We start from the raw sequence: 12,500 nt of genomic DNA, 5'->3' as shown, positions 1-12,500 counted from the left end.
CATGGACCATAGCAACCACGACCACGGTGACTACGACGACGACACCAACCAACGGTGGTGGTCGCAGCATAAATGAATAAATTTCAATTGAATCTTTTGCAAAATAACCCCAAATTATGGCGTTTTTCGTATGGCGGTCCATGTCCCTCGGAATTGCCCCCTGCGCCCATCCATACCTCTCTCTCTCTCACGCTCTCGATGCCTTATTTGTAGCAATTGAATTAGGTTTTATTAAAATTTCATCAAACCGTGTATGTGTGTGTGTGTTGAGCGGCGAGCCTCTTGGCTTCAAGAGGCTCTGGAGTTCGGCTTAAAGAGGTTCCATTTCCCGTTGCTGGAGGCATGTTTTTTAGCACACTTTTCCTTCGTCCTCGGGTTGGCAATACGGTCGCACCGGTCGCTGGTCGATCGCGTCGAACGTTTGAAGGTCCTTTGATCATCGGAAGAAGCGACATGATGAACGTGCTTGCTGCTTGGTTATAACCTTTCGCGAGTGAGCATCGGAAAAAAGGTCACAAAAAAGATTCAAAAACACACTCAAACACACACACAGCCAGCAAAGGTGTCTTCTGTGGAGCTTCACGCTGCATGCTGACGTGGCGGCTGGTCGCGTTCATCATAATGTATGTGCATTTGTTATCCTTTTCCCGCTCTCATGTGTGTGTGTGTCACGTGCCTTCTCTATTCCGCTTTCCCCACGTCTTTCTTCTTGTAGTGCTCGAGTGCTTAAGCGTCCGCCATCGTCCTTTCCGGGCCGGGCGGCCCCCGGAAAAGAAGGTAGAGTGTTAACAAATGGCCGGGGGGGAGGGTAGCTCCAGGATTTGGAACTGAACGTTCACCACCGGCACCGGTGTGTGTGTGTGTGTGTGTGTGCACACGTGTCCTTCAGTGGGAAATGGGCCACACGATCCGCTGATGCTCACTGTCGCGGGCGCGCTCGCTGGACGCCGCCATCCGGAACAGAACACGCTAAACAGAGCGCGAACCGCGAAACGCCGACCCATCTCTGCTGGCAAGCCGTTTCCCGGGGAGGCCTTTTTGCGGGGTAGGGGAGAAGGGAGACCGCACCGGAAACCGGAAAAGCGGAAAGCGCAGAGATAAGTGGATGTTGTTATGCGGATGCGGTACCCAAAAAGGGGGATGGTACGGAAGCGGGGTAGGGAAGAGGGTGAAGGGTGGTCTCCGGAAATAGCGGCCAAATGTCCGGGCTGGGAACGGTTTTCCCACAGGAGGTCGAGGACCGGGAGGCGCGCGCCTCCCGGTGGCGTGGAGTTTATGAATGTTTCCACCCACTTCCTCCCAAATGTTATGCTTTCGCTTCGCGAGCGATATGATTGAAAGAATGATGCCATACACCTGGAGTGGCACACGCGCGCTCTCTCTCTCTCTTTCTTTATCTCTCCTTCTCTTTTTTCGCTCTCTATCTCCTCTCTTTTCCTCCTTTCTATGCTCGTTAACCCCAAAAAAATGATGAATCGAAATATATGCTACCCAGGCATGTCGCTAATAGGCATGATTCAGCAACTAATTCGTCTGAAGCGTTACGCATTTCCTGCTGGTTTTTAGTGGACTACGAATGAGTGTGTATTTGTGGAAATTTGCACCAAGTATCACCAAGTAAAATGATGGACCAAGAATTGAGCAACAAGTTTTTTTTGATCAATTACTCTAATTCCCGGCAATCGAAAGCATTTGTTCGAAGGATAACAAACACCAGGTGATGGATTTCTTTGAATAAATCTCTTACTCGTGAACACTATTCATCTAACAGCATCAGCGTCCAATTGAAATTCTGTTTTGAATTCCCCCCTTTGCATTGAAGTCCCTCACGGCGGACATTTCTTAGGACGAAACCGAATCCAAATCACTTGAAACTGCCGCCTTAGAAAGGACACATCTGCCATGCCTTACACACACACACAGGCCCGTCGAAATCATCGATGCATGCGTCCGGAAATCGAAGTAACGTTCCTGCTCGCCGCTGCCACGTATTAGATTATCGAAATAGAATTTACGGAAGATTTCAAACACTTTCTGCGTCCCTCACCAGCATGCTAAAGTGCATAACTTTATTTGCTAGCAAATCGTCGCACGCGCACCGCTCATACAATGTGCTGCTTGCTCCACGCGCGCCATTCGCCAGCATATGTATGATGCTCGGTAGCCATTTACTGCACCGGCTGCTGCTACTACTGGATGCATGCAAATGGCGTCATGGCGGGCTCGAGAAATGAGGAAAAAAGATGAATTTCTCTATCAGCCACTCGAGACTCACGCACACACACACACACACACACACACACATGTGCAGACATGGTTTATGGTACGGCAGTAAAAAGCTCCACACGACGGTGCCCTGGGTCACGATGAGGCAACCGAGAGGCCGAGCACTTTTGGAACGATTTGGTGGCCGTCGTCTGAAAGCGTCAGGCCCCTTCTTCCATCCCCCCCAAAACCACCGGCAACGAGACGCGTCAGAGAAAGAGCGAAAGGGAGACAGAGTGCACCACCCTAGCATTTGGCTGGCTCTGCAATCCAAAATGATAATGTCACCGACGCCCCGGCTGTACACGTGTGTGTGTGTGAGTTCGTTTCATCCTTCCTGCTGCGAGCAGCAGCCCAATAAACTAAACACGGAAAAGGCGGCTGCTGCTGCTGCTGCTGCCTTCTAATGCAGACTCTGCACGATGCAGAACACAACACGGCAGAACATTCCGCGTTCCCTTACCCTTTGGTCCCAATGGTAGTGCAATTTGCTGCGATGCGTCGGAACATATGTTTAATGTTATTTAAATATTTAATTGGCATGCATATGAACTGAGCGAAGTCGCGGCACGGTTCGCCCACCGTGCACCAGACACCATTTTCTCTCTCTCTCTCTCTATCCAGCATTTCAGCATTCCATTTGTGCCAACGCAAGAGCAACAGACGCATCTATACTCTAGCCCGTCATGGCGTGTTGTGCCGACATGCTGGAACATGTGCACCAAATTGCCGCCGCTACGGGTTCGGATACAGCTTTTCGGAACCTTTTCGGTAGCGTTGTGTGAGTTCACTTGGTGAAGTTTTGTGTTAGAAATGCCATTTTTTTGCTAATAAAATCATCCAATTCAACCCCTTAGCTGTTGGAATGGAAGCATTAAAGCAGCACTCCTTTCCATTCACCGGAAGGGAGTGATAATGGACATAAGATACACTTGCTTTCATCTGGCCGATCGTCGAACTGATTGCAATGCACCGCTATCCGAGACGACGCCCAACTCGGTATAATGAGAAGCCTATTCGGCTTTTGTTTGATTTGAAGGAGAAATGTGTTAATCAACCAAACCACCCACCGCCCGCCTCACCTTTTATCATTATCTTCTCCGCCACATCAACCGAGCTGCTGCTCCTGGCCCGAACCAGCTGGCTTTCAATCGGTCAATCAATCGGTTTGTTTAACCAATTTACTTGAACTCTGGATTGTGGCACGGCCAGAGGGAGCGCAGGGCAAACACCGCGCAAATACTATTCAACGAACCTCATTGACGGTTGTTTTGTTATTTCCACCACCACCACCACCATCTTCAGACAGGCAAACCTGTCATTCAAATCGATTCGAGGGCATCGCGTCGTGACCGTTCCAACAGCCACGGTTCACGCCCCTCACGGTGGCTCCGGTGCGTCGCTTGATGCATTAATCATCCCCCCCGAAAGTTTCCACTAATTGCCCAATTAACTGTATTTCATTTTCAAGGGAAGCAAAGTTCCTGGAGCCGAAGTACGCTTACGGTTGCATGGCGCTGGTATTGAGGTGCCAGTGTGGTGGTACTGTTTGTTTTGAATTATTTACGAGAAGCGCATTCTATGCTCCGAAAGCAGGTGGCATGATAGGGAGTCGATTCATGTAGGTATTACTCAGCGGTTCGTTTCTTTTTTACAACGGAAATGCATAAAGGAGAAATGTTTGGATTGACCTACAGTGTACAGTGTGATAAGCGAATACCGTCTTCGTTCCAAAGCCTAATCGGTTTTGTATAGTCTCTAGTCTTACCTGTAAAAGAAACAGAGAATAGAAATACAAATTTAGAAGAACATTAAATTGATCTGCTATAGAATGCAGTAGAAACATGTAAACATTCATTTTAACGAAAGGACATCAAGAAAACGAACAAACTCGATAAAATGAAGTGAAACAGGAAAACGACAAACGATGGGAATGAAACAGAGAAAAGAAATACACAATAATGGCAAGAAAAGCATGATGATTGATCAATAGAAACATTTATAAAAACTATTACAGTGTACACGATCAAGAGAAAACAGAACGCAGAAGAAAAGGAAAGCAACAAGATAAAGGAGAGAAACTAAGGTATGAGAACATAAGAAAAGACAGAGAAATAGAAAAACAAAGTTAGTTTGTACAAAAAAAACGACAAAATGAAAAGCAAAGGAAGGTTTGTTGCCGACTGGAAACATTTAAAATCCCATTTCTTTCCGGTCACACACACACACACACAAAAGATCAAGCGAACGGACACAACCTTAAAAGAGAAAGCCAAAACCAAGCGAAACTAGGGTAACCACTCCTAGTCCCGGGGATCGGGGGGGGGGCTGTAAATGATGCATGAAATTATGTTCCAATTTGTCCATTAGTTTACTCCCTTGGCTGGTGACAAAGTACAACAGGAAGCAGGCGAAAATTATGCACGAACACCGAGCGCACTCAGGAAAGTTGTTCAACCTGCTGCCGTTTTCTTTTGGCTCTTCTTTTTTTTTGCTGTTGCTTTGTTGCGCGCTCGCTGCTTCTACTTCTTCTTCAAGCGCTCGAAAGAAGGGGAACGATTGCGCTTGACTCCGCCAGACTCTCTATCCTTGGCTTGACTCTCCGGCTGGGCTGAGCCTTGGCTCAGGCTGAGGGCGAAGAGAACGACAAAGAAAAGTTTTGCACCACTACCACCACCAGCAACCCCTGCAGTCCGGTCATCCTCAAGCGAGACAGATTGGCCACCCCGCACAAATGTATCTTATACGTAGTGTACACGCGGTGGTGGTCGTGACTGTGCACGTGTATCTGTATATACATTTCAACTCACGTTTCACGCAACGGAGAACTTTTGACGGATTTATGCTTTCGGAAGCATCGTGAAGATGCATCCGTCTCCCCCGGGCTGGAGGATTGATGCGGCTGCCCCTCCCGACCGAGACCAGTGTTGTTTCCCCCCCCCCCCCCCCCCACCCGACCGGGGGAACGAAGGAAAGTATTTAAATTTGATGGCCATGGCCGGTATGGCCGCGGGTATGGCTGACTTCTCCGGGAGCAGCGCCAAGCAGCGTCAGCGCAAGTTTTGCTACCGAGCGTCAGGCGGGAATTCGTGTGGAAAATTTGGAAAACGTAAACGCGGACGGAGGAAGAGAACCGAAAGAAGAACTATTCCAATTCCATCTTGACTTGAGCGCACAAAGTTAGTTGCCTCGAACCAGGGGATGGAATTTCAACATTTTCGCTGCAGGTGGCAGTATTCCGGTTGACGACGACGGCCCCTTTTGGTCGTCGGAGTCGGAGAGAAGGCTGCAACATTTTCTTTTTTTCTTTTCTAGCGTCAGCACAAAACATTGCGAGTTTCCACCTTCGCTTTTCCCCTTTTAAAAAAGACTTATGTTTATGTGTGCGTGTGTGTGCGCATGTACGTGTGTGTGTGTTTGTGTGTGTGTGTTTGTGTGTGTGTGCGAGAATCCGAAGTCGATCTGACGACGCGCTGAAATATGTTGCGGCCTTCAAAACGCGCTCCGAGGATGATGATCGCGCTGGTTGGTTGGTTGGAATGGTTTATCTTTTAACAAACAACAACAACAACAACAAGTAAAACAATCCCTTACCCTTCAACCACCACCGCCCCAAACACACACACACAGACGGTGACAGACGTCTGTTTCTTTGTGGAAGTGAAACAAAAGGTTGCGGTTTCGAGGCACAGAAGTCGAGAGCAGACAACTAACGTTGGTTGAATTTTTGATTCGATAATGCTGAACTGCAGGACCGGATTCATGGTACGACATATACGCACACACATACACACACACACACGGCCAGAGGGGTACTCCGGGAACAGGACTCTTCCACTTACGCAAGTCCTGTCATAAGGGTGGATCAGGTTTTAAGTTTGGAACAGAAAGCTTTCGCTAACGTCGAGGCCACAGGCTTTTGAGGGCATAACAAGACAGAAAAAGTCGCTGGAAAACCTCTTCTTGGAATCTTCCGTAATCTCTCCAAATACAAGAAGCGAGAAAGGGAGAAAGAGAGAGAGAGAGAGAGTGGACATACTTGGGAGCAAAACTTTCCCGAACCCGGATGCCCTGCTAATGCCTAATGGAGATGGATGGTGGAATAAATTTGCGAGCGAGCGGAAAGGATAGCCCAGCCAGCACCCCAGCATGCAGGAGGGAAACTAACAGATGGGAACGCGCTCACCAGCCGTATGTTTTCTTTTCTTTGTTGCGATCAAACGTTGGGTTTTGATTTCCTTTCTGCGAGTTCGGACTTTTCCACCTTCCTGTCTTTCATAAATTGAAAACCCATTCTTCATTCACCCTTCGGTACTCGGTTGTGGCTCCTGGTGAGTGTCTGCAAGTAATAACGGGGGCCGCGCCATGGTGACGCCAGCAAGAACGTCCAAACGGTGCGTACAGCAGCATATTCTCACATGACGGTGAACCAATCACCCACCCACTCACTATCTCTCTCTCTCTCTCTCTCTCTCTCTCTCTCTCTCTCTCTCTCTCTCTCTCTCTCTCTCTCTCTCACTCTCTCTCTCTCCCCCTCTCTCTCTCTCCCTCTCTGGCAAGTGGCATAACTTTTGAAAAGGGTTCGATTAATCTTATGTAAAGTAATATTGCAGCAAATTCTAGTTTGACAGTTTCGCAAAAGGGTGTGCCACCCCGCCACCCTCCGGGGCACATTCTCTTCCAGCCCTTGGGGGGAAGAGACCTTTACTCGACGACCGACCGCACAATGTGCCACGAGGGAGGCCTTTACCCTCCCACCTCAAGGGAGAGGTGATAAAGATTTAGGTACCGACGCTTCGTGGAAACGTTCACCTTGCTCCTTGGAGTCCTTTGCTGCTGCTGCTGCTGCTCCTGGTCATCAACGTTCGACCAGCCCGGCGCTCGACTGACTGACTGACATAAGGGTAAAGGTAAAGAGATTTATGCACCCCACGGGGGGTGAGCTTCGGTGCGAGTGGCTTTGCGTCGCGCCATTCTGCTTCGTGACAAGTGTCTTGTGAACTGATTAATTGCTTGTAGGAAGCACTGAGCACTGAGAGGCTGAGTACTAGAGGTCTAGGGAAAACTGGAAAATCATTTTAAAGCGACAGTTCCAATACGAGCTAATCGTGATCAATTCCAGCGAGTGGTCGGACGACGGAAAGGCAATGCTTCTGGACTACTTCGAGGTGACTGCTGGACTTGAAGTGCTTGAAGTATCCGATCCATAGAGGTCTTCTCGTTGTCGATTAAACAAATTCTGTTGCTGCTGCTGTAACGTTCCTTATCCCATTCCATGTTTCGAAGTCCGCAAAAAAGACGGCCAACTGTCACTGGCAGAACATCCATCGAGTACCACCATCATCCCCTCCAGAGAATCCCCTCATAGAGGTAGCTGAAGGCAGCGGCACGATAGCACAAACCGATGTCCCGGTTGGTAACGGTTCACCGGAACAGGTTCACTGTTTTGTGAATATTTTAAGCATCTGCCAGAGCTATTACTCGAGTTCCGGGCCTCCTCCCTTCTTCATGGCCATGTTCCAGCGCAAGGCATTGAGTCGCCTGAGAGTGACCGAAGGAATGCCTACCGAAGCCGACTAGTAGTAATAACATCTTGACCGTTCTGCCTTCGGTTGTGTGCGATGCGTTCGAGAAGGAAAGGGTATTCGATCGATACTGTCACCCCGATAAGGCGGGCGGGCCAGGCTTAGAAGGATTGTCCTTAATCGATAATTTCAATAAATATTTGCTTTCCTAGTGATAGAGGCGTGCGGTTGGAGGTGAGCTATATATCCATGAAGGGGGTAACAATATAATATGATGACAGCACAAAACACCCAACCACACACACACACACGCGCACACGCATGCACACACGTATTTTGATACGGAACTCTGTTGTTAATGGAACGTGGAATCTGTTTTTGCGAAAACATACATTTCTCGGCCATCTTGGCTTGCTGAGGACGAACGGATTGGATCGGCCTCGGCTCTCGGAGCTATGCCGGCTATTACTGACAGAGAGGCGAACGAACCTCCAAGCCGGGGACAGGCCAGGGGCTGACAACGTCGACGACGACATGTACAAACATTCTAACGAGCAGTTAAACACAGCATTTTATACCGATTCCGAAGGCCTGAGGAGAACTAGAGCACCTGAGGCCGCGCGTAGAGGAGCGCTTTCCGACCTCAGGTGCACCACTGTACTCCGAGCGTACTCCGATTGTCCTTAATCGTTTCACGACCGGCACGGAATCGGACTAGCACAACGAAGAAGAAAAAGATGGCGAACCATAGACCACAGGACGTGGAACCGGAGCAAAGCGTCTAACGCATATGAGTGTGTGTTTGTGTGCACGGAGGCCTTCGAGTCCGAGGGTTTTTACATCGCGTTTATCTGTGCCTCTTCCTCCTTTTTTCCGCCTTCTCCTCGAGCTGCGGCTAAAGCGTTTCTTATCCTTACGCAAACACGAACCGAGAGCTCCCAAAGGCTTCCCGCTCGCTTGGCCGCTGGTTTGGCGTCTGTGCTGTTTGCTCAAATGAATGGCCACCGACGACAACGACGACCACGACTTGGATGGCAAAATGGCAAGCTAGGAAAGAAGAAGGCCAGCATACGGCGCCATGTCCTCCGCCACCGAGTTCGTCGGATGGTCGAAAGGGAATTTAGCCACTTATTGGGTGACCCACAACGGAGCCCGCGTGCGCTCTCTCTCGTGTGTGTGTGTGTGACAGAGAGAGAGAGGACACACTTTTCTGTTAATGATATTTGTTTAGGGTTCTTCCGGTTTAGCGTGAAGAAAGTGTTGTTGGCCCTGTTGGCCCCATGATGGTGGCCAATGGTGGCCGTTTCCGGTCTTTCTTTTCCGGCCAGAATGGTGGCGTCTCCGCATTAACCGCAGCTCCGTCACCGGCCGGACCGGGCCGGACCGGGGGTTTGTGCTGATGTCAGATGCTGGCCATCCTCTCACACCCACCTCTCCCCCGAGGTCTGAGGTTTGACGAGTCGTCGTCGTCGTCAGGGACGTGTACAAACACTTTCACTTGCTCCGGACTTGGCGGTCGTTCGGTCGGTTGGTGAGTCAACGTTTAAACGTGGTTGAGGATCTGGGCTCTGCTGCTGCTGCTGCTTCTCGGGACCGAAATTGAAACCCTTTCCCTGGCCACGGATCCGTCGACCAACCGTTCCAACGCCGGCGTGAATATTAATCTTTCCAAAAGGCGTCCCCTGAAGATGACCCCCCAGCCCGGTGGCAACGTGTACCGGTTCTCTCTCTCTCTCTCTCTCTACCTTTTCTGCTCTCTGCACCCGACGCTCAAGACCACATTAAATTCGAGGACCGGAAAAATGTTCTAAGTAGATTTTCTGCTGATGCCGAAGTGATAATTAATTTTAATAATTCATCTATCTTTGTCGGGCAGCATATTTCTGGTGCTTCTGCTGCTGCTGCTGGTACGGTGCTAGTCCCCGAGGAAAGCGGGGAAGTACCGTAACGAACAGCAGGTTAAATGATTTAAGATAAAAACGGAACGACGACGACGACGACCGGCGAGATGATAAATCTGTATCCCAAACCCAACGAGGCAGAAGTGGTTTATAATAGTAGCTTGGCCGCCGGCTGGCCAAGCGCTGGCCACTGCCAGCTAGTGCTGCTCCTGATCCCAGCCACGGTCAGGGCTACTCCGCTGGCGTTCTGGGTTCTGGGTTCTGGGTTCTGGCGGTGCAAAATCAATAAATTTACTGAACCGTACGATAAATATTTACCCCCGAAAAAGGGGTTTTGGGCGGCAGGAGGGGAAGGCCCGGTGTGGGACAGGGGTCACAGTGTGGCCACACTCCACCCCAAAGGTGCTCCAGAGGGTGACCAGTGGTGGAAGGAGGAATCCTTTTTACATTAATAATATTTACGATTTACGCTCTCGCTCGGTACGTGTGTGTGCGCCTGTATGGTGTGTATGTGTGCAAAGTGGCAACAATATTGACGACGTGAGCGCACTCTGCATCAACACACACACACACACACGCAACTTCAAGAAGGAAAAACAATTTAACACTTTAGGCACTCCACCCTTCATCCCTTCTCCTTTCTGCTTTATCATCATTGTTGCCAAACATTTTTCTTCATAAAATCTTAATGGCATCATATTGCCTCCCAAGTGTGTGTATGTGTGTGTGTTTTGTCGGCCAAACAGGGACTTAAGGGAGGCTCTGAGTATCAGTCATTAGTAATGAGCGCTCATCCATTTCGAGGTGCGCCGCCTGTTCGATTCAAATTCAAACCAACCGCCGACCAACCAACCAACCAGCAAGGGGGCTGAAGATCCCGAAGAAAGATTAATGGACCACCACCCTCTCCTCCCACTTTTCAAACTGAAGAAAAGAGAAGCTTCGGTCGCTGGCCGGAAGCAAGTTCCCCGAAAGAAACTTTTCGGCCACGAATCAATCCCTCCCCCACCCGGCCGGGCCCCGGGAAAGGATAAAATATGCTGATCTATTTCCATGCCCACCTCCAAATGCCTCTAAACCCCCCACTCTCGTGCGTGTGTTTCGGTTGTTGATGGGCGAACAATCGGCATCGGCAATCGATCGGATCCGGATCCGGATCCGGGGCCAAAAGTTGCGCCGAAAATTCAATATTGCCTGATTTGACGAGCCCCGAGTCGTGGTACGGGCAGCAAGAGGAAATTGGTAAGATTTTTTGCCTAGTTTCCCCCCCACCCCACCTTTTCCTTTTCCCAAAATGGTCCTCTTGATGCTCGTGTGTGTGTGTCGGGGTTTTTTTTTGTAAAATGATTTATAAGCGAACAATTTATGCTGGCCATAAATATTTCAAGGGTTCACTCCTCAAGCGACCCATCGGTGTGCGCATCCTCCTACCCTGACCGTCTCTCAGCCAACGATTTGCCGGCGAGGAGGTGTTTGCTGATGAATTTGTTTTACCGGATAAATGGGATGGTATGGTTTATGCTGTTCGCTTAGAACAATAAACTTTACACTTTGGCACGGAAAGGTGAGAAGTTTGCCGCAAACGGAACGGTAAGGTACAAATTATCGATCGCGAACCGAACGTGGTAATGAAGCTCCGTCGCTTCGTGGTGGCGCAAGGTAATGAAGATAATAATTCTTACCCCCGGGCTGCTCCCACCGCCCTGCGATGGCCGATGACATAAATATGTTGCCAACCTTTCGACGCTCGACGGCAAAAGTCAATTTATGTGCGCGCTCCCATCGATCCATCCATGTGTGTGTGTGGCCTTCACACGTGCGTGGCCTGGTGCGGTGAACGCGCTTTACAGTGAACCATATTTTGCCCTCCTGGTGCTGGTGCTGGTGCTGGTGGATATCACTTTCTGGATATCTCGGCCCCGGGATCTAGCCACGAACGACGACCGTAATGGGATTGGCACGGAAGGGCTCGGACGGAGGGGGCACGTAAAATTAATGCATCATTTTGGGCGAAGGTAAAGCAATTTCTCGAGAGAGAGAGAGAGAGAGAGAGAGCAGGTCAGCTAACCGGAAGCCGAGTCGAGTGCGTCATCGCTTAAAGGAACGCCTTTAATTGTTGCGAGAAACAGAAACCAAACCTCAAACATCCGTTCGGTGCTGGAAGTGATAATAACGCAACATTGTTGGATTGTTTAGAATACGAGAAACCGATTCCGTACGACTCTGTAAAGGGCACACGTAACTGCTAGGAGTGAATCCGTTTGGCCACAAAAAAGGAAGAAAAAAAAAACAAACCGGGAACAAAATGGAGATCCCAACCCCCCTTTCGAGTCCCGAGAACGCGTGGAACGATAAAAATCCATCTTTCAAACCACCGGCGGGACCATTTTGGACATGCCAAGGGGCCTGAAAATCGTACATAACCCACCTTTTATGATAATATGATTATTTATGAGTAATATCATTAGTCGGCAAAGTGTCGATGTTGGTGCATTTAACGAGCCAAGGTACGGGGCGGGATAAAAGGGAGGTGGATTTTGAGGTGGTGGTAGGCGCAGGCGAAGAGGTAGAGGTGTCGAAGGGAGCGGGGTGTTAAAAAAATCTCAAACAAAACCACGGCCTCTTGTCGTCGTCGTCGTCGTCGTCGTCGTGTTCCAACTCAAAGCATAACCCAAGAGCCGCATCGGAGAAGCCTCTTCTTGGTACGGACGAGGAGACATCATAAAAGGGGGTAAAAAATGGTGACATTTCCTCCGGTCGCGCGGATTACGCGCGTTGTGTCAGCGATGCCGTCGTAATATGATACAAC

General features: G+C 49.6%; 1 protein-coding gene across 10 annotated transcripts in view; it reads right to left on the bottom strand.

Moving 5' to 3' along the window:
• The window catches only part of LOC125956569 (RNA-binding protein Musashi homolog Rbp6), a 591,325-nt gene that overhangs the window by 127,830 nt on the left and 450,995 nt on the right, over positions 1-12,500 (bottom strand). The gene's annotated exons all lie outside the window — the stretch shown is intronic.

The sequence above is a fragment of the Anopheles darlingi genome, chromosome 3 (genome assembly GCF_943734745.1).
Source record: "Anopheles darlingi chromosome 3, idAnoDarlMG_H_01, whole genome shotgun sequence".
Taxonomy (NCBI): Eukaryota; Metazoa; Arthropoda; class Insecta; order Diptera; family Culicidae; genus Anopheles; species Anopheles darlingi.
This window is presented reverse-complemented; position numbering and strand designations above follow the sequence as displayed.